Source organism: Myodes glareolus, chromosome 24 (assembly GCF_982192425.1).
Source record: "Myodes glareolus chromosome 24, mMyoGla1.1, whole genome shotgun sequence".
Lineage (NCBI taxonomy): Eukaryota > Metazoa > Chordata > Mammalia > Rodentia > Cricetidae > Myodes > Myodes glareolus.
This window is the reverse complement of record NC_142049.1, coordinates 39,168,704-39,192,660: the sequence shown is the minus strand read 5'-3', so window position 1 is coordinate 39,192,660 and position 23,957 is coordinate 39,168,704. Positions and strand designations below refer to the sequence as shown.

At 36.6% G+C, this 23,957-nt stretch overlaps 1 long non-coding RNA gene and 1 pseudogene across 1 annotated transcript in view; one reads left to right on the top strand and one right to left on the bottom strand.

Moving 5' to 3' along the window:
- Positions 1-801: 801 nt before the first annotated feature.
- On the bottom strand, positions 802-2,073 carry LOC125395969 (protein tyrosine phosphatase type IVA 2 pseudogene; annotated as a pseudogene).
- A 5,170-nt stretch (positions 2,074-7,243) lies between these two features.
- LOC125395968 (uncharacterized) overlaps positions 7,244-23,957 on the top strand; it is a 43,208-nt gene continuing 26,494 nt past the window's right edge. Inside the window, exons 1-5 of the long non-coding RNA XR_015736337.1 lie at positions 7,244-7,523; positions 9,663-9,870; positions 15,587-15,652; positions 17,344-18,394; positions 22,269-22,374. This is a non-coding gene — a long non-coding RNA (uncharacterized LOC125395968). The remainder of the gene's footprint in view (positions 7,524-9,662; positions 9,871-15,586; positions 15,653-17,343; positions 18,395-22,268; positions 22,375-23,957) is intronic.

The window sequence follows — 23,957 nt, the reverse complement described above, 5'->3', positions numbered from 1 at the left end:
ACTTACATGGTAGGGAGGAATGAATCAAAAATATGGACGGATCTCTGAAGGAGATGCAGGAGCCCTGGCTGCTCAGGTTTTCTGCCAAGCAGTTACAACTGATGACACCTGCTGTCCAATAAAAATTATTACACCTACTCCAACTCACTGTAATTGCCTAGTGCAGATAAATAATTTGTAAAATTTAAAATTTATGATTACTGATAATATTGCAGTTCAAAAATTTAATAAACAGTTTGCTTACACTATGCATGTTATTCTGCAAGGTTTATGTGATTTTCCTTATATATTCATTTGTATGGTTTTGGGAAATATCTTAGTTTCTCTTATTATATCTCTAAGAAAATGGTTTGATAACAGAGTCAAGGAGAGTCACTTTTAGAAATAATACAATCTTTACAGACTAATAATAAACAGCTTGCTGAAAACATTAATACTATTGAAAAGGATAGCATTAATTTAGCAGAAAAATTCCAATCTATGTTGAGGGGTGCTGAGAAATTATCTGAAAGAATTCATACTGTTGAAATTAACAATCAGAATCTATTGAATAATTATAATAGGTTATCAGATGAAATATCACTCTAGGAAGGCAATATGCACTATGCTCTCTATTCAAATAATATTAAAATATGGGACATTAACTTTACTGTAGAAATTTCATACCTTGGAATTATAAGTTCAGAATAAGGACCAGAATCTAAATGAATCAATGAGGCAGTAGAACACCCCACATAATGGAAGTGTGTGCTCCCCAACAACTGGCTCCACACTGGTTAATATTCTGCTGATTTTCCTCAGACACCATTTTGAAAAAAAGTTTTAAAAACACAGGAGATTTTGAAATACTTCAATTCTGGCAGAAATCAAAACTCCAAAACTAGGAGCAAAACCCTCTTTCACTAAATTAATCCCTTTTCCTTTCTATTTTCTTTTCTTAAACATTTTATTCGTATTACAGAGGGATTTATCATTTGCTTTCTTCTCAATCATTAGGAGTTGAGGAGCACTGAACTACTTTGATGACACAGGTAAGATTCCAGATTCACATTTCCAGGTACCAAGAGTTCCCTCTAATGCCACGATCCAGTAAGCCTTCCTCTACTTCTACTGAACAGAGCAATGCCCATTGGTATCTCTGAAGCATAATTGCATTTTAGGTCGGTATTTCTCCAAGAAAAGCAGCTGTTTGGAATTGAATGCTCCCCTTCTTTTTTGTCTTATAAACTGAACAGCATCTTCATAATTCATTCCACCTTCAATCAATGCAAGTACCACTTGCACAGGAGCCCTTCCCAATCCTGCCACACAATGCACTGCGACACAGCAATCTGGCTCTTCACGAAATTTGGTTTTTGACAGCTTTAGCCAGTCATCTACTATTTGATTAGGGGGTGGAGCTCCATTAGCAGAGGTTCAATCTAGAAAGTGAATTCCTTCTTTTTCGACTGGAGCCTTGTCATATGTAGCATTACAAACTCGAACCAAAGTTGTCACTCCCTACTTCTTATGTTCCTCTGTGAATTTGTTGAGAGTAGCGTTGGTGGGGTTGTGAGTTATGAGAAAACGCGTGTTCTTGAAAGAGATCTTTACAGGGTCTGGACGGTTGATTATGGCAAATAAAAAGTGTGAACGTGCGTGTGCGAGTGTAGTCGGGAAAATGGGGTTGGAGGGCTTCAATAAATCTTGAAGTGTTCCTCAGCAGAAAACATTAAAAAGACCACTAAAATGCCTATTATTGATCACTATTTTCTCTATTCAACTTGTTTACTCCTTATAAAGCTTCTCTCTTCAGCAGAGACAGAAGTATTCAGAATCCACTTCAATCCAAATTCAACTTGGGCCTCAATGACAGCAGATGGATGCCTTCAGCCTCCAAAAAAAAAAAAAAATCCAACTACATACAAAATTTAAGCAGCCTTTAAACTACCTTCAAGCACTAGTGAGACAAGTTAAAAGTATAGGTTCTTTTCCACTTTTGTTTACTTGATGCTTAATTTTACTGGAGTCATTAAAAATATGCTTGTAATTGACAAGAAATAAAAACCTACTACTTCTGAGTCCAGTCGGCATAGCCTCGTGCCTTTCCTGGCTGCAGCTGCCACTCCAGCTGCCCCCAGACGGACGATGGTTATAGCCTATCTCATTTATTTTAATAATAAACTTACAAAGAACCAAAAAAAACAAATAAAATAAAAAATAAAAGATATGCAGAGACACTGGTACATGTATGCTTAGAAACACACAGCAGTCTGTTTAGAAGTTTTTATTGCCTTCATCTTTCTTTATTAAACATCTGCATGGTTCTTTGATCAGATGAGACCAATCTTCTCATAACTCCTGTGTTACTTGCAATTTACCACTGCTCAGAGTACAGCACGTGTTGTTGCATGGCATTTGTGACTGTTTTTTTGCCCTTGTTTTCCTGAGAGACTAGATTCATGGCTGAGGTATCAGGTAGCCATGATTACCTCTGCACCTCTGGGACATTATTGGGTCCAAGCTTACACTGAGCAGCATATAGCCCAATTGTTAATAAACCTTTTTAAGTATTTGAATGCAGGGCCACTTCATAGAGCCATACTTCTGTTAGTCACCAGCAACCAGCTCAGAATCTTTTCTTAAAAACCTATTCCTCTCTTTGCCATGAGCATGGATCTTAGATGAGCAAAGGTAAGTTATTCATAAGCCAAGTTTGATTCGATTTTTTGATTGCTTAGAATCTTTTAAATATATTTTATTTGTTATATAGTAATTAGTGCCCCAGGTCAGAATGCCATTTGTAGGCAGAGTTTTGTGTCCCAAAATACAGTTTCATAATAACCACATTGAAAATTATCATAAATTACAAACACTCAGCCAATAACTCAGGCATATTACTACCAAACCTGTATATTTTAAATTAATCACATGTATTATGTGTGTTATATGGATTGGTAACTTTTCTCAGTATAGAAAGTACATTTCCTTCCAACTGCTTCTCATGATACTGAGACTCCTCTCCTTATCACAGATGCTTCTTTTTCTGGTTCATCAGCTTAACATTATCCTGCCTAGATACAATCCAGTCAGGATCTTTACTTAATCAATCACAATGACATTTATTCACACAGTATAAAGGAATATTTCATATCCTGTACTTGAGTTTTTAATACACACAGCCTTTGAATTACATTTTATTGATTTGATTATCGAGACATAAATTGCCATCCTACTGTGTTTGACAAGATTTATGATTAAAATCTATTCAGGAAAAGATTGGTATATATATATATATATATATATATATATATATATATGTGTGTGTGTGTGTGTGTGTGTGTGTGTGTGTGTGTGTGTGTAAATATATATAACATTATCTATATTTAATACTTACATTTTTCACTTGCTGAGTAGTAATTTTATCCTGAATGCTCATGTCTAAAAACCGAAGAACAACATCACAAACATGGAAGTGTATCCTCACCAGCTAATTCTCAATATCTTACCTCAGGCTGGGCTGTGATCTACAATTGCCATAAAATATGGTTTTGATGAGCAGGTCCAATTTCTTAGTCAGCCTGCCCCATCCATTCTGTGAAATGAAGTAATCACAGCAGCACAGTTTCAAAGAGTAAAAACACTGACTTTAATCATTCCCCATGAGATAGAGAAAACGTAGTAAAGAGTAAAATACCTGTACTCATTTTTTTTCTGTCTACAACTTGCAATGAATCAAATCCAAAATCACATTTAACTAACACTAAGTAATATGTAAAGATTATTTTTTTCTTTATGTACGGTTCACCTGGTACCTTCAAAGACTCATCACTAACACAGGTAATTTAATTAGGTATTTATTTTATTTCATAGGATCATACAATAGTTTCATTATTTTATTGTATGTTAATTTTGTTTTCATGGTATCCAGTTAGCATTTCACAGAATGGGTTCCCTAGGGCCAGAACAAGCTGACAGTGGCCCACAGTCTTTCCCAGCCAAATAGCTGTCATCCATATTCTGAGCTCTAGTTGGTACATTGTTGGTTCTCTCACTGTCAGTCCAGAGTTGTTAGGCTCCCATTAGCTCAGGTGAGGTGTTTCAGTGGGTAGTCCTATTACAGCCTCGGTTTCATTGCATGTGTTGTCCCTCTGCCAATACTTCAACATGGTTTGGGGAGCTCAGCCCTGTGATTGAATGCAGATCTCTGCATCTGCTTCCACCAGTTATGGGTGTAGGTTATCTGATACCATTTAAGATAATCATCAAATGGATTCCTAGGCAAGGACTGTTCAAGCACACTCTCCACTAATTTTAGAATCTTCACTAGGATCATCCTTGCGGAATCTTAAGATTTTCTCTTATTCCTACTTTGCTAGTCCTATAATAGTTCCCTTCTATATCAAGATACCTTTTTCCTTGCTCTCTGATTCTGTCCATCCCAAATCTCAAAAACCCTGTTCCTTCAAGTTTTCCTTCCCTCTCCTTTCCTCTCCTCCTCCCCTTCTGCAGTACCTTCTCCCTGCACATATACTTTCCTAATTTTATCAAGAGATCTTGCTTTTTTACCCATCTCAGGTGGATGAATGCTTGTTCCCCTTAATGTTCCCATTGTTACTTAGCTTGTCTGGAGTTGGGGGCTATAGGTGTCCTATTTTTTGCTTTATAGTTTTTTGGTCACCTATGGTAGGTACATACCATGGTCATCATTGTGGTCTGAGTTACTTCACTCAAGATGGGTTTTTCTTTTTTTTTAATTCTAAAATTTCTTATTTATTTACTTATTTATTTATTAAAAATGTCCAACTCTCCACCTCCCTTTTCCCTCCTCCTCCCTACCTCCCCCTCCCTTTCTAGTCCTGAGAGCAGTCAGGGTTCCCTGCCCATGGGAAGTCCAAGGTCCTCCCCACTCCATCCAGGTCTATAAAGGTGAACATCCAAACAAACCACGTTTCCACAAAGTCAGTCAATGCAGTAGAATCAAAACCAAGTGCCATTGTCCTTGGCTTCTCAGTCAGCCTTCATTGCCAGCCACATTCAGAGTGTCTAATTTGATCATATGCACCATCACTGCCAGTCCAGGTGGTCTTGGTGAGCTCCTATTAGATTAGTCCCACCGTCTCAGTGGGTGGATGCACCCCGCATAGTCCTGACTTCCTTGCTCATGTTCCCCCTCCTTCTACTCCTCATTTGGACCTTGGGAGCTAAGTCCAGTGCTCCAATGTGGGTCTCTGTCTCTATCTCCATCCATCGCCAGATGAAGGTTCTATGGTGATATGCAAAATATTCATCAGTGTGGCTATGGGACAAGGCCAGTTCAGGCACCCTCTCCTCTGCTGCCCAAGGAACAATCTAGGTACCTCTTCTTGGACCTGGGAACCCCTCTAGAGTCAAGTCTCTTGCAAACCCTATAATGGCTCCCTCAGTTAAGGTATTTACTTCCCTGTTCCCATATCCACCCTTCCTCCATCCCACCCATCCATTCCCCCAAGCTTTCCTGAATCCTCCCCTTCTCCCTTCTCTCTACCCATCTCCCCTTACATCCACCCCCCCCACATCCCCGTGCGCCCAAGGTTTTTTCTAGTTTATTCATTTGCCTGCTATTTTCAAGATGTTAATATTTCTTTACCACTGAGATGTATTCCATTGAGTAAATGTACCCACAATTTGCTATCCATTTTTTTTTTTTTCGGCCAATGGGCATGGATTTTTCTCGAGGCTGCTCTAATTATATTATATGCATGATGATGATAGAGCAAGAATCCACACAATTGCTCATTTTTGACATTATCATCTATTATTCAAAGAGATAATTCAACAATGGGGATTACAGAGGACCATGTCTTCTATTGTGATCAAGTAGAATACAATGATCTTTAGAGTGGTTAGCAGTGTGGTCTATGATTTATAATCATTATCTTAATTTATGGTTGCATCGTAAATTAAGACGGTCAGATAGGAGTCAGTCAGCAACATGCCCATTTGAAAATCTGTTAACCTAAAAGATATTTTTAAAATAGTAGTTTTATAAAGCAGGAAGGATGGCATTGTACAATTTCAGAAAAGTAAAGACATGTACTAAAGAAAGTTTTCTGAGTATTTATGTCCAGCTAGGATAGAATGGCACATTTCAGTCCAAGGAAAAACCCATCACAAATCAGCTACTTTTAATTAATATTTGCATCAAATCAGCATTTTATTTATATGTGAGCACATTTTCCTAATAAAATTCCAACAAATGGAACTAAATTCATAATTCTTAGTATAATTAGTATACCAAGTACTAAAAAATCCCAGTATGCATAATGGAAGGACAAATGAAGTCAAAGCCTTATTAGAGTGGCTGTACACTGTATTGAGATAATTGACAATGAAATTTAGAATTATTTTCAGTTTGGCTTATCATATAGGCATTCATGTACTAATAGATGGTTTCTAACTGATGGACATACTATTTCCATAAAGGAATTATGTTTTTATTAAAAAAGAAAAATGTATACTTTAGATTTAATAGTGAATATATAATTTGGGGAGAAACTCTTATATTTGAAATCTAGAGAATTTTTAAAGTAAATACACTAAATTTATATTTAGAGGATTCTTTATGTATATTAATTGCATGTAATAAACAAAAATATGAAGGCCGTTTCTTGCACAGGTGAGTATGCAAACCCCTAGGAGGCCTTAAAACAGTCGAACACAAATGTTTTCAATATATATATTTAATTTTTTCCTGATTTCAATTAAGCTTAAATAATTTCTTTGTCATTAAAACACTATGAGCTATTATATTACACTTGGATCTATTTTGAAGAGCAGTTCAAGTCTACATTTCTTTCTACAATCCACATATTTCCTTATACAACACTCTAATTGATTTAAATATATTATGTATTATAATTAACTACGTGGAAGATTTTAATGATATATTATATTCATATATAAAACTTATTTTTGTATTATATATAACATATTTAATTATAACTTGATTGCATTAAAAATACATAAAACACATCACAATGAATATCGAAATCAAAAATATACTTGGGTTCACATAGTCATAATCAGAAATCTCCAGACAGGAATGGAGGGTTACATGTGTACAGATAGAATCTAGGCAAAAAGCAGCTGCAAGCTCGCTCAGACAACCTGTCTTATTTGCCAGTTTATTGCTGTTAACTATAGAAAAACCCAGGGTAAATTACATTTGATCCTGTGTTCCTCTGTCAATTGCTCTGCTTCTTTTTACAGCGCACAAGGAGGAAGGAGACACTGATGAATAATCAGCTCTTGATGAGATCATCAGGTTAAATGCAGTCCTGTGCTTTCCAATCCTTGGTTTGAGTTCTCTCTCCTTATTGGTTCCTAGATGGCATAAAAAGGTCTGCACTGAAGAATTTTGCCAGTCAGGCTCCTGACTAAATTCCAGCTGTTAGCTGGAATTTAGTCAAGGAGACTGGCTATAAACAACCGCAGAAAAGAAAATCTGTTCCAGAGACCTACAGGAAATAGAAGCAATACAAGCCTAGGAAAGCAACTATTTGGTGAGAATTCTCATGCTCTTGGTAAGATCACCTATTTCTATTTGCAATGCAGGAAATGTGCTGTAGTCTCTGAAGACACTGTTTCAGCGTTAATATCTGCGATTCCTCTGTTGGTCTTGGATCATGCATTTTCTGAAATGAATATTTACTTAGAAAGACAATACCTGACAATAGCCGCGATGTACTGATTTTATGCGCCATTGGAAGACCCAGTAAGAACATTGCAGTGTAGGGAGACAGCCTCAGGCATCTGGTTTCTGAAAAATTTCAAGTGCGTGATTCTCCAATCTGTGTGTTTAGGGAATCTGACATGGCACTTCTGAATGTATTACCAGTAAGCTGCAATCAGCAGCACAGTATCACAATTAGCCATCAGCAGGCCAAAATGGTGCATTTCTGGTAGATAGGCGGGATACAGACCCGATAAGGGGGATAGGTGATCATCTCCTAGTTACCTCACAATGATTTCCTCTTTTGATAATTGGATTCTGGTCCAAGGTAAACTGAATTTTTTTCTGTCATCCATTTTTACTTTCATTTTTTTTTTTCTGCCGAACAACACAGTTAGATGCGAGGGAGAAATTAGTCAGCAGCTCTGATGGAGATCTCCAAGGTTACCACGGGATTTCTTCCTATTGGTGGAATTGAGCTTCTTCTCCTCATTGGTTCATATTCAGGAACAATTGAATACACACAGTCCTTCAGTCAGAGGAAAAGAGAGCTAATTACATTTTCAGCATATCTGGTCCTTACTAGTCAGGCTCTGGCTATATGATAGCACTCAGGTGCTAATGTTTATAACCAAAACCTGAATGTACTTTGACCCAGAAAAAAGTCTGCTCTTGACATCTATATGAGAAAAAGCCCAGGGAAATTAGCAAAGTCAGGTGCTGGTTTATTCCCCATATTACAGTTCTGAGACAATTGTTACTCTCTCCTGTGCAGCAAGTCAATTCCTGTTTCTGAATGCCATGCTCCTCTTTCAACTTGTGGCACTATTATCTCAGTCTTGAGCACAGCAGTATCTACAAGGGAAAAATTCACTTTAGGTTTTAGCATCTAACAGACTTAAGGGGTGTCATGTCCTTTTCTCTCTTCTTTGAGTTCCATTGTGGGAGTGGGTATGACATTGCAGTTTTATTTTCCCTAAATCTAAGTACTTGAAAATATTATGCAGTAACATATAAAAACCCAACCCTACCTGTCAACAAAGACTCTGAAGGTAGAATAAGGTATTGAAGAGAAAATATACATTTCATCATCCTATTGCCTTTAAGCTTCTCACAGGCTAAACATTGCTCAATATTTCATTAGGACTCAGTTTTTCTTTTAATCTGGCAGTTTAAAATGATTTATTTTTATGTAAGCATGTCACCATTGTAGTCTTAGATTCCTAGCCATTAAGGTTCTTTGTGTCTGCCTTTCATCAATTGTCTGAATACGAATATTTACTTGATTTCTCCCTAGATTTTTTGGCCACTATGACAAAAGTATATCTGAAGACTTCTTAGTATTTTCTCTTTGCGGGCATGTGACTAATAAGAGTGAAGAATTTTAGTCATGCTAATTTGAGGATTAACCTGAATTTTAGCACAAGAATTCAATCCCATATAAATTACAAAAAATAGCAGAAGAATTCTCACTATATGATGATAAATGTATGTAGAAACTTCTGAAACACATTCTTTCCACCATATTGGCAGCTCTAAACATATTTTTGAAATGGTCTGTGAATCTACGGTTTTGCACTTAAAGCCATGACTTTGGCCAATAAAAAAATGAAAAACCACACTACTTGGATCTCAGTGAGAAAAAGCTGATATCCCTTCATAGTATCAGGAGTTGAGTTTTACAATCTCTCTCCTAATATGCTATGAATAATTCAATTACTTACAAATATTTATATAAATTAATGTATGTGTACATGTATGAAACTGACTATGCATAATTATATTTATACAAGCATATGTATGGATGTGTACACTATCTTACCATAGTTTAGAATTTCATACATGAGTGCTGCATTTATTTTATTTCAAACTCATTTCTGCTTTTACTTTTAAAACCATATTTATGCTAAAAAGTGTCTAAATAAATCCTACTACATAATCAAATTACTATATTTATTGTTCATTCTAGTTGGAGTTGGTGAGCTACCATTTGCTCAGGCTAACTGTCTCAGTGGATGAACACCTTATGGTCTTGAATTCCTTGCTCATACTCTTACTCCTTCCACTCTTTAACTGGATCTTGGCAGCTCTGTCTAGTGCTCCAATGTGGGTCATTGCCTCTGTTCCCGTCTGTTGTTGGATGAAGGTTCTAAGATAATCAGCAGTCTGACTACAGGGTAAGTCCAGTTCCGACACCCTCTCCTCTATTGCTTAGGGTCTTAGCTGGGGTCATCCTTGTGGATTCCTGGAAATTTATCTAGAACCAGGTTTCTTGCTAACCCCATAAAATGTCTCCCTCAATCAATGTATCTCTTTCCTTGTTCTCATATCTGTCCTTCCTCCATCCCAACTATCCTACTCCCTCAAGTTCTCCTCAACCCCCACCTTTTTCTCCCCTGCCTCCTAACCCCTTCCCCCATGCTTCTAAATCTTTCTTCGCAGCCTATATCCTGTTCCTAAGGACATTAAATTCTGTCTGGACATTATATGAAATATTTTTTTTGTTTTGAAAGCACTAGTTTTTTTTTAATTAATTTATTTGTTTATAAAAATTTACACTTCCTCCGCTCCTCCCCATACCCTCCCATTCCCCATACTCCCTCTCCTCCTCCCTCTCCAGTCCTAAGAGCAGTCAGGATTTCCTGCCCTGTGGGAAGTTCAAGTTCCTCCCCTCTCCCTCCAGGTCTAGGAAGGTGAGCATCCAAACAGACTAGGATCCCAAAAAGCCAGTACATGCAGACGAAACAAGACCCAGTGCCATTGTCAATGGCTTCTCAGTCAGCCCCCATGTCAGTCACATTTAGAGACTCCGGTTTGATCACATGCTCATTCAGTCCAAGTCTAGCAGGCCTTGGTGAGCTCTCATTCGATCAGTCCCCTTGTATTAGAGGGTGAACGACCCCAAAAACTCTACCAAAGAACTCCTACAGTATTCTGAGGAAGCATTATGAAGTCAAAATATTATTAGAAGTGTTTATATTATTTAATGAGATGATAAAAATTGAAAGATTGATTTTCTCAAGTATGCTAGCTTTGAAATAATGTCCATGTACTAGTAGAACGCTCCGTATCTAAACATACATCCACACTGTTTGTCTCTCTGTTTCTGTCTCTGTCTCTCTCTCTCTCTCTCTCTCTCTCACACACACACACACACACACACTTGCTTTCTCTGAAGTCAGACGTCACTGAAAAGAGAACAAGTGTATGAACAAAAGATGGAGTACTGATATAGGTGATTACAGAGAAAATCTAGTAAAGGCAAGGCATTGAATTTATTTAATATTTAAAAATCATGTAATAATACTGAAAAACATTTCATAAGTATTATTTGAGGCAATGTAAAGTCAATGTCAAAACATGTACACATATGTGAAACACTAATAAATCATACATACAAATGTGAAAAATTTAAAATTAAATGTATATTGTGATTTTTCTCTAAATGAAAACATCAAATTATTAGTAATTTATTATGACATTGGTAGATACCATGTGCAATTTGAGCATGTTCAGAACTACAATTTAAAGTTTGTATCTTACTTCATAATTATATTATGCAAAAAATAATTATTTTGTATCTTTATAGTGAATTCTATAATTCATGTATTTATTCATTGCTTTTGTGGAATCTTACATTGTCTCTTAGAAAATGCCAGCAATAATCTCCATGAGCAGACGAGAATCACAATCAGAAATCTACAGTGAGAAATGAAGGCTTTCATGTCGATAGTCAAGATGTAGACCTGAACAGTAAATATATCATCACTAGTAATTATCATGGACTTTTTTTCCTAGAGACTAAGTTGACCCATTGTTAGGAGTAAATTAAATTTGATTCTGTTGTCTACCTTCAGTTTGACTACTAGTGCTACAAAACACATTTAACTTAGAGGGAGAAATGAATCAGAAGCTATGATGGAGCTCTCCAAGATTACCACAGGATTTCCCTTCACTGTTGGAATTGAAATTACTCTCCTTGTTGGTTCTTATTTTATGTTCAATTTGAATGCACACACTCCTTCAATCAGAGGACAGGAGTGCTTATAAAAGTATTATCAGTGCCCGTTCTTACTGGTCAGATTCTATCTATATTCATGTCTCAGTTGAATCTGGCTATAACCAAAGCCTCACTGTACATTGATCTGGATAAGGCAGCCTGCTGCTGGCCTGGACAGGTATGAGAGTCCATGAAAATTAGCAAAATCAGGACTTCCATTCATAATGACTATTACAACTGTGTTTGATAACTCTGTAAAATGTATTATATTATCCACCCTATCCTGGTGCTTACAAATTTCGTGTAAAATCCACATTGTATGATAACTTGTATTCCAAACTAAAAATATCTTTTCAGTCCTTAAATCATTTTCTCAGTTAAACATGGTAGCATTTCATATTTCTCAAGCATTTTATCAGATCACCTTTATGAATATTTTTTTAATTTGGTAGCAAGGAAATCTGTTAAACTATGATTATATAGTCTTTAAACCTTTCAGAACCTGAGCAAGTGAATGTATTACCTAAGTTAACCACATGTGCAAAACAAACAATTTTTAAAACTATGGAATTTAAGGAGGCTGTGGCCGGCAGGGAGAGTCACCCAAGTTTATTCTGAAACACTGAGACATCAATCTTTATCTTATTGCCCTAAAATATCTCACAGATGTTATATAAGGCAAAATGTAGGGAATTTCTCCCCAAAATATTGGTATATTAATATAAAGAATATTTTATGAAAAGGAATTCAATCAAAGGAAAACATAAAGAACAAATGCAAAATATCTGTGAAATTGGATATAAGACTTTATAAACAACCAAACAAATGTAATTATTGATAACATGAATATATATATATATATAAAATATTTAATGTAATCTTTTGATCTTATTTCTTTATCTTTATCACACTGTGTATTATAATTAAGTAGGGTCTATTTTTGAGGCATGATTTTGTAAATATAACTAAACTGCAGACCTGTGCTTTCCATTCCCGGGTTTTAGATCTCTGTACTTATTGTTTCGTAATGCATATATAATTTATTAAATGGTCTTTTCCAATAGGAGGCAATCAGAACAAATAAAAATGTCTCTATTGAATCATTTTTCCTGTCAGATTGCTGACTAAAATTTAGCTTTTAGCTGTATCTAGCCATTTGTTAGGGTGTGGATTCAAGAACTAGGAAAAAGAATTTAACCATATGCCAAGGTTAAACAGGGCAGAAGAGAACTTTTTAGTGAGTTTTTACAAAGACTAAGGCTCTACAAGTAGTCGTAGGAGACCCAGAAGATAGATGTGTACTTATAGAATCTCTGAAAATGTCAATTTAAAATGCAAAAAGATACTTGGACCTTTAAAGTTCATAACAACACCAATAGATTAATAGATCTTCCATACATTAAATTTTGAGATATTTGAATATAATACTGAGGCTTAGCTAGGAGAGGCATTTTTCAGTGGTATGAGGAGAAATGAAAATGCTTAATGAACAAGGATTATATGATCAAAGAAGGGTCAAGATCATGAAAGGGAAACCTACAGAGAACAGAATCAACCTCAAGGGAATTCATGATATCTACACCAATAGCTGTGAAGCCTATATTCTATTGATCTAGGCCATCTACATGTGGGAAACAGATGTGTAGCTACCTCTATATGAGAGGCCAAGATATTTATTCCTGTAAAAAGGTAACTTTATGGAGACAATTACATAAGTTGGGATTCTAACTCAGTCTTGATATGGTAAGGTTTTGGACCTGCCTCATCTTAATATGTCAGGCTATGTTGCCTCCAATGGGAGGCCTTACATTTGAGAGGAGATGATGGGAAATGGGTTCCCCAAAGGTAGGCAAGTGTGTGGGAAGAGGAGAGTTTGGCAAGCGTATGTTTAAATATAAAATGAATAAAAATAAATAAAAAGAAAGCAATTGTGTAAATCCCACTTTATTAGTGACTGTTAAATATTATCTCATTTAAATCCATAATGCACTTATATAGATCCAAAAAAAAGAGCTAGAAAGACACTGATACATGCGTATTTATAAAAACACAGAAATCACTCTAGAATTTTTTTTACTGAATATCTGCATTGTTCTTTTATCAGATGAGATAAGTCTCTAACCACTCTGGTAGCTGCAGTTTAACACAGCTCAGTGTACAGCACATGTTGTTGCATGGCATTTGTTGCTGGCTCCTTGCCCTTGGTTCCCTCAGAGACTATCTTCATTAATGAGGTCTCAAGGAGCCATGATTACCACTGTAGCTCTGGGATATTATTGGCTCCATGCTTACACTGAATAACATACAGCCCAGAGTATGTATATCGTATTAAGTATTTAGATGGAGGGCCACTTAATAGAGCCAACCTACAGTTTGTTACTAGCTTCAAGCCCAGAAGACAACTCTTAAAGAGACATACCTCTGTTTGCCAGTAGCATTGATATTAGCTGAATATCAATATCACTATCAACATCAATTGGCTCCTCCCATCCTTAAACTGGACATTGGGAGCTCAGCCCTGTGATCGACTGTGGATCTCTGCATCTGTTTCCATTGTTTGCTCTATGTAGGTTCTACGATGACATTTAGTGATGTAGGAGGCCACTTGTTCATTTCACAGCCTCCCAGATTCCAGGAATATTCACATGGAAACTATATTCTTTAAATCACTGCTTGACCCATTATCTCTAGCTTCTTATTGACTAATGCTTACATATTAACGTATTCAATCTTTATTAATCTGTGTATCACTATGTGGCTGTGGCTTACTTGCTAAAGCTCCAATGTCTGCTATTTGTTTATATTTAAAGGGAAATATGCTACAGAGATTTGCATTTACAAGGATTTTGGTTTATTGATAGAAATTTAAGATCAATATTGTTACATATATATTTCTACTTCTGATTAAGGTATTTTGTTTTTGCAGGTAGCTTAAAAATGTAATGTATAATTAAGAAATATAGGTTAATAGAGATTCTTCGGTAATAGTCAAATTTTTAGTCATGTTGTTTTGGTTTTCAAGAAATACAGAGATATATTTCTGATGGACAGTTATTCTTCAGACCTCTCAAACACTGAAAGAATATTCCATTTAAAATGTTTTTAAAATTAAGATTTTCATGGCAATGACACACATGCACATCTGCTCAACGTAGCATTAATTACTTTAAGAAGAAGATGGGCATCGAGGAGTCTCTTTATGGAGTTTGCTAGACTTTAAGACAAAAAACTGCTCTTATCTGGACTGTTTGATGGTATGCTGTCCTAACTAAATATGCAGGAAACACAGAAAAAATATTGGCAATGACTCCTAAAGAAGGAAAGACAGTCCTTCAGGATTCCTGAAGACAAAAGTGATTGACAAACTGCAACTATAGGTGAAACTGTCTTTGAAATTTCCTGGAAAATTCTGCCAGATACTATGGGTCAGTAAGCTGAAGATGGGTGCTTGCAAAATTATAGAAGATCTTTGGGTGATTGTCCAGAAAGTGATATGTCTCTCTTAACTCTAGAGATTTGGAAGTTGCTTATAATGCATTTCATATTAATTTAGGTAATATTATATCCCTCTGGAGACTTTGATGGGGTGGACAGATAGTTATAATTATAGTTTTCATTAATTATGATTAAAGTTAAAAATAGTTATAAATACTGTAAATGTAATTCTTGTTAGATACTGTTTTGTTATATGTAACTTTACTAAGTTAAAGTTAAAACCTTCATTTTTATTTAGACAAAAAAAGGGATGGGATAGAGGGGGTGATGTAAACCCTTGCTAAGGGACCTTCTTCTGCTCCTTCAGCCAATAGACTTTAAGATACCAGCCTACTTGGGCATGGGCTCGTATGCTTTAAAAAGCAGTGGTAGTCATGTGCTCACTCTCTTGCTTCCAGCTCTGCTTCCAGTTACTAGACTCCTTTCCTGATCTCGAAGAAGGCTGTTTTCTGGGACAGTGATAGGTAAGTTTTTTCCCTTTAAATTAATAATCATTTTATTAATGATAATTCCATATTGGTGTGGGATTGTTTGTGACTTACTCCTTCAAACTATGAATTCTTTATATTGCTATGTGTTAATAAGGAAGCTGCTTATAACCAATGGTTTAACAGAGTAAAACCAGGCTGAAAGAGATATAAAAAGTAGGTCGAATTTGGAAGAAACCATGTAGCCAACACCAGAAACAGATGCCTCTACTGGAGTCCACCAAATTTGCCAGTAGGCCACGACATCATGGAGATGCACAGATTAGTGGAGATGCGTGATTTTAGGATATAACCTTAAATTTGTTTCAGTAGACTAAAGTCCATAACAATGCAAAGTATTATCTCTATATCTTATCATCCACATTTTTAAACAACTATGATCTGTTCAAAGGTTTATTTGTGAATGAATCTATCTTTATTGTATATGTGTTATATGTGTGTCAGAACTATTTTCTGACAGGAGAGATTTTAATCTTAATGCTCATCAGGAATGGTAAAGATTATCCCTGTGACTTTCCCTTTTGTACCTGCTCCCCTAATTCCAACATGACAGAGGTATATTCATACCTCTCTAAGCATTGATAATTGCTCCAGCTCTTGGGATACAGTGGGCCTATGTCACTAGAAATCATTTTGTAACATGCTGCTCACAAACACCACTTATGAGCTCTGTAAGAGGACCGTCCAAATAATCCAGAGCCCTTATTTCTTCCAGTATGGACCAGAAATCCATCATTTAAGAAAGTCACATTTCTACTCACTGGAAACAAATAAAGACTTTATGAAAAAATGTGACTACCAATAAGCTGAAATTGACTCCCCTTTATATGGGCTTAGAATTGCCTTTTAAAGCAATATTTGGCTTTATGTTGCTGTACACTGCCATAGGTTGGTCACTATGTTATAAACAGAGACTCTGCTTATGGTTTCCCATGCACACAGACCAAAGTAATCACATAGAAACTATAATCCTTACTACACAGTTTGGGCAAGAGATCTGGTGTATTTATAGCTAGATCTTACATCTTAAATTAACCCATTTCTGTTAACCTGTGTATATCCCCAAGACTGGCTTACTGACATTTCTTCTTCAGTACCAACCTTGCTTTTCTTTGAATCTGCTTACACTTTCTCTATATCTCTCCTTGATTTCTTGCCTGGATATAATCTTTCCTGCCTTAAGCCAAAGCAGGTTGCTTATTAACCAATGGTAAGAAAACATTTCACTGCATATAGAGAGGAATCCAACATAAGGACATGAGTCAGCATCTCTGAAGGAGATTGCAAAGTTTACCACAGGATTTATTAATATTGATAGAATTTATATTGCACTATTAATTGGTTCATATTTCAACCACAACTTGGATGCACACATTCCTTCAATCAGGTACAATGAGAGCTAATACAGTTGTCAGCAGAGCATGTACCTACCAATCAGGCTTTGACTATATCTCAGTTCTCAGTTGCTCATGATTATAATCAAAACATGAATGTTCCTTGTTCCAGGTAAGGAAGACTGTTTCTGATATCTGTGTGATACAAAGCTTTTGGATATTAGAAAAGTCAGGTATTTAAAGTTAATAATCATTAGAGGGTTTAAACAATGTAAACATATGCCATGTTTAATATAGATGTTACATATCCTGTTCCTTTCTCATTACTTACAGGGTGGATCATGCCTCTAGGTTCCTCTTATTAATAAGCTTAAAATCTCTACAGATCAAAAATTGTGGCTTTTTCATACAACATGTGACTGCTGCCATTTTCATTAAGGTCAGATAACCTTACAGTCATCTTAACTGAGAGACAGTTCATGTGACCAATTCCCACCATCTTTACTGAAGTATATCCTGCCTGGTCTCCCTATTTACTTTTGTTTTTTTTCTCTAAATTCTTCTTGCTGACTCTATTGCATGTGTGCTTTGCACAGTGGCATGCCTTTGGTAGGGTCCAACAAGAGCATCCACTTAACCTAATTCCTCTTCACTCTATGTGTGTGTTTGTTCATAAATGCAACTTAAATGTACCTATGCGTAATGTTATAATTGTTCATTGCATCTCATTTCAGACTACAAAAGAATAATTTCCATGTTTTAGATTGGTATGTACTTTTAAATCTCTTACAACAATACAATATATTTAATCCAACCCTAATTTAAAATATAACAAGATATTCTATACTATTGTCAGTTATGCCATTAACCTTCTGTTGGAAGCAGTCTTTTCTTCTTTCTATCTTTTTATAAGTGTAAATGTTACCTGTTAAGAACCAGTACAGTCAAGGTCAGACCCAGTTCTCCAGGCAGAGTCTATACTGTAATTTTACCTGATAAACAGCCCTCAAGGGCTCAGAGATCTGGGAAATAAGGCATTTCCATATTTAATTATGGTTGGCTCCTAACAGCAATACTCTGTATCCCCCAAAGAAGACAGAAGACAAATGACACAGAACAATGACCATTTACAATTAGCTTAAAATGTCAAGTGCTGACCATTGGGGAAAACTGCAGTTCATCTAAACTAGAGATCACCAGACATGGACAGAATCAATGGAATTTACAGCCTAGCTGCTCAGCTCAGGATTGGTTTGTCTTCCTACATATTTCTTAGCCCACAGAATCTTCTGGAGCCTGACAGGCCTTGTGCTAAACAGTCAAAGGCAAATACAACTTTGAGCGAACATCGAGAACCCTGAGGAGTAGCATAGCATGCCACCAGGTGAGTTCTCTGTTGTTTTTTAATCAGCAACTCAAGTAAAATTTCATTCTTCTCTAAGATCTCTGATGCAATTTGACAGCTGAGTGATTTTGTCAGTTGAGATGGACAATCTCACCAACAAATATCAGTAAAATACAAATACAAGTTATTAAGGTGTGTACCTGAAAGTTACAAAGGTGTGAGGACAAGTACAAGTCAACAAAATTCTCTCTCACATTGCCTTCCATACTCTTAAAATCACTTTTCATTGTTCAAAAATATCTGTCACAATCATTCTGAAATAAAGATGCTACTCTTTATACAATGTATATGCCTAAAACTTCTGCTTTCACAACCCCCCAAAAAATCTTGTGAGTTCCAAGGAGCTGAATTGAATGATTCACCTTAAACAAGTAAGATAAACCCTCCTCAATTCCCTGGTCCTAAAATTTATTTGCCTAATTTTAACCTTGTCCTCTGTTCTGCCAATACCTTAAACAGGTGTAAGAAACACCAGATATTTCCATATCAAAAAGACCTGACAGGAACAAACAGACCAGTTACACTAGGATGTGACCAGCACTCAGCATTTCAGGTTCCCCCCCCCCCCAAAATGATGTCCAAAAAAAAAAAACAACCCATGATGCAATCTTGAGAATTCACAGCCCCAATTCCTTTAATCTGTGGTGCCTTTTTATTATTAAGAAGAGATGGGAAACTGCTGTCACTCAAGGACCTGCAGCATTTCTACCAAAGTAGCCACTGGGGATCTGCAGCAATTTTAATTACATTAAATTTGGTGCCAAGAGACTCAGAAGGCTCTCCCACCTTGAGTCCCTCTCTTTGGTCAGGATCTAGAATGAGGTTTTTTTCCCCACAACAAACACGTTTTCCATATGCCTGAGTGTGATTTCTACAACATGATTTCTACACACTCCATTGGCTTTAATTGGTGTTTCCCCCATTCTGGTCAGCTTTACCAGTTCTTCAAACCTGAGGTACTGACTGGTGAGGTTCTGGAAATTTTCTGGTGTTGCTAGAACCTGGAGGACAGTCCCCAACTATGGAAGGTTGAGCCTTTCACTGTCATTCATCTCTGGATTTCATCCCTTAGCTAAAATCATGACCAGCCTGACCCAGGATCAGCCCTCCTGCACTAGCACAGGACACTCCGTGTGGTGCATTTGACTGGGGGCCCAGGGTTCCTCAGTTTTTCTTCCTATTTTTTTCTTTTTCTTTTCTGTTATTCCCCCTTACTGTGAAAGGCCACTCAGAGCAGCCTCTGGCCTCTCTGGCTTCTGATTCACTCTGACAAAATCCAGTCAGGCTGTAGCACCCCAAGTCTGGGTGGAAGAAACTCTCCCATAAGTCCTATGATGTTCATGCTGATTCCCACCCCACATATAATAGAGAGACATCTCACTTTGGCCTTATGGTATTGCTAGTTTTGTGGGTTTTACAGTTTCAGCTATGCATAGCAAGCCATCCATGTCCGTCTCCCCTGGGATGGATGCCTTTTAGAGATGCTCAACAAACACACTTCAGGAAATTACAAATACAAGTTATTAAGGTATATACCTGCAAGTTATAAAGGTGTGAGGACAAATACAAGTTATCAAATTTCTATCTCACGCTGCCTTCCATAGTCTTAAAAATACTTTTCATTGTGCAAAAATATCTGTCACGGTCATAAAGATGCTACTGTTTATACAATGCATATGTCTAAAACTTTTATTTTTCCAAACCCACAGAATTCTTGTGAGTTCCAGGGAGCCGAATTTAAGGATCCGCCTTAAACAGCTTTAAGAAGCACCAGACATTTCCATATCAGAAACACTGGACAAAAACAAACAGACTAGCTACACCAGGATGTGACTAGCACCCAGCTTTCTCAGGTCCCCCCCACACAGAAAGATGACACCCATAAATAAACAAGAAGCAGTTTTGAGAATCTGCTGCTTCAATTCCCTTAACCTGTGGTCCCTAACCTCCTGCCCTTTTATTATAAAAAAGAGATGGGAATGTATTGATCTATGCTGTCTCTTTAAGAGACAAGCCATGGCTACTTCCTCCCCCATCCACTGAGGCAGGCAGATTTTCCTTCCAGTTAGTAGTTGAGTCTCTTCCTTTCTGTCTCTCCTCAAAAGAGTCAGATTCTGCCTCTTTCCATTCTCCCCTTCCCCCTTCGGTATCTTTCCCCTCTCTGTCTCTCTCCCTGTCTCTCTCTCTGTCTCTCTCTCTCTCTGTCTCTGTCTCTCTCTCTCTTTATCTATCTATCTATCTATCTATCTATCTATCTATCTATCTATCTATCTAATCTGCTCTTCTCTCCTTTTCCCTCTTTCCTTCTATAATCCACTAAATGAATAATCTAACCTCACTCTGCTTTCATGCTGATCCGTGTCTCTGTCTATCGTCCATTACTATGTGTCTGCCTGCCTGGGAACAGTCACCTTCAGAGACCTGCAGCATGGTCCTGAGGCATGCCCATTTGTCTGTCTCTCCTCATGACCTGCTGCAGTCACTCAGGGAACTTTGGTGTCCCTGCCTGGGACTGGCTTCTCTTGGGACCTGCTGATCACTGCCTGTTGCCACATGACCTGCTGCCACTGCTTGGGGACCTGTAGCATTTCTGCCACTGCAGACACTCGGGGATTCACAGCATTTTTAATTAATCCACTAGAGTTTGAATCTCACATTCCATTCTTCAATCCAAACAGCTTTTTGTAGCACAATCTAATAGATGTAAGTGTATTATATTTTATATTTTATTTATGCAATTTTAATTGCATGAAAGTTTATGATTATACATTACAAATATAATACATATAATAGAATTTTATAACATATCATAATATTAATTCAGTTTCATTAAAAAGACACATGAATCAACTGACACAAACTTATCAGAAAGATTCAGCAGGAAGATGAACTTGGAAGACCAGAGTCACAATCATAGAAGTCCTGGTATCAATGGAAAGTTTATTATAGATACATAGATTCTAGGCAAAAGCAGTCAGTGACTCACTCAACTGACCCTACACAATTAGCCAGTATTAACAAGAGGTGCTCTACTTTTTCCTCCCCCATGGCAGATCCATTACATTGTAGTTTTATTCTTGAAACCTTAAAGTCACTGAAAATTTCAACCAATAAAGTAAGCAGTCTCTACCCTAAGGATTTTGATAGTCCTGAAATATAGCTTCTCTATGACAAATTATAGCCTTTCCATCACTTTCTTCTTCAGTAGCTGCATGGCATCTCGTTAGCTCAGACTACTCTTTCTCTATATATTTGTTGAATTTTCTGTCTGGCAGTTTTCTGTCCTAGCATAGGCCAAAGCATATTTTTAATATGCAATGATAACAAAACATATTCATAGCATACAGAGGGGCATCCCACATCATTTCCACTTTTCTGCCTAAATAAAAAAAAGACTTTCACTTTAACATAGGAAAATTATATATAACAATACAAGGATAAAGTAAGAATTGTTCAATATATTTAATCCTTTTACATATTGCAAATTCAGGAAAATACTTTATTATCCATCCTATCTTTATAAAGCTATTATTTTATATGTAATTTATCTTTTATTGTTACAAAAGAAAAATATAATTATAATCATCTGTTTTCAATACTATCAAAGACCACAGAACAGTATTATAACACCTAAACAAAGAGGAATTGCATTGTAAACAACTTCCAAATCTCTAGAACTGATAGAGGCTCTCACTCTCAGGACAGTTAACCAAAGTTCTTCTATAACATTGCGACTTTCATCTACAACCTATATTCCCATGGTATCTGACAGACTTTTCTATGAAACAGGAAATTTGAAACACTGTTTTACTTACATTTGCAGTTTCCACTGACCTTTTTCTGTGTCCTTCAGAATATCCAGAAGACTCGCGAAACAGGAACCCTGAAGTATTCTTTCTCCTTGTTTAACTTTATGTATGATTCACCTGGTACCTTAAAAAGACAGATCACTAACACAGGTAATTGCATTAGATATTCATTTTATTTCATATGAGCATACTCTAGTTCTATTATTTTATTTTCTGTTCATTTTGGTCCCACTATATCTAAGTTAAACTAGGTAGCCTTCCAGAAAATGACTTCCTAAAAATAGAACAAGCAGTAGGAATAAATCCTGTTCCCACTGTTTGTGTCTGCCCAGCCATACAACTGTGACTAACATTTAGAGTGCCTAGTTTGGTATATTGCTGGTTATCTCACTGTCACACCAGAGTTGTTAGGCTCCCATTAGCTCAGGTACACTGTTTCAGTGGGTACTCCCATTACAGCCTTGATCTCTTTGCATATATTCTCACTCTTCCCATTCTTCACCTGGACTTCGGTAGCTCAGCCCTGTGATTGACTGTGGATTTCTGCATCTGCCTCTGTCAGTTGCTGGATGTCAGTTCTATGATAACATTTAAGATAGACATCAGTATGACAACAAGGCAAGGTCTGTTCAAGCACCCAGTCCACTATTGCTTAGGATCTTCACTGTGTTCATCCTTGTGGTTTCCTGGGAATTTCTCCTATTGCATGTTTTTATGGGTCCCATAATGGCTCCCTCAATCCATGTAACTTTTTCCTTGCTCTCTATCTCTGTGCATTCCTCATCTCAACAATCCTGTTCTTTCAAGTTCTCCTCCTTTCTACTTCTCACAGAACCTCCTTACCTTCTGACTTTCCTTCTTCCTTCACCCATACTTTTCCAATGATTTCAGGAGATCTCTATTTTCTATTCCTAGAAGGATTTATGTGTGTTTACTTTAATGTTCTCTTTGTTACTTAGCTTCTCTGGGGTCATGGGCTATAGGTTTCCAATTTTTGTTTTATAGCTGTTGCTCACCTATGACTGGGTACATACCATCCTCAACACTCTGGATCTGGTTACCTCACTCTGGATGTTTTTTTTCTTGTTTCACCCATTTGTTTGCACATTTCAAGATGTTATTTATTTATCTATTACAGTGAGTAGTACTCCTTTGTGTAAATTGCCATGTTTTCTTTATCCATTCTTTGGTTGATGAGCATCTAGGTTGTTTCCAGGATCCTGCAATTACAAATAATTTTGCAATGAACATAGTTGACCAAATTCCCTTGTAGCATGATTGAACAAACATTGTATATAACTTTAATAGTGGTAATGATTGGTCTTACAGTTGATTGATTTCAAATTTTCTGAGAAACTGCCATGCTGAATTTCAGAGTTTTGTGCAAGTTTTAAACCCATGTTCATTCTGTATCTGAGATGAAATATACAGGAGTTTTCTCCATGTTGGTGTTATTATATTATACGCATGAAAACAATAATGGAAAAACTCAGACATTTGCCCATTCCTTGACATTATCATCTACTATTAAGAAAATGTAATTTAACATTGGTGTTTACAGAGGGATATATCATATTTGGTGATTAAGAAGAATGAGATGATCTTTAGAGTGGTGAACAGTGTAGACTGTGAGTTATAGTCATTTTCTTATTGTAGGAGGAGGGTCCACTTGTTCATCTTTGCCACCCAGACCCAAATAATCACAAAGAAACCATATTATTTAAAACACTGTT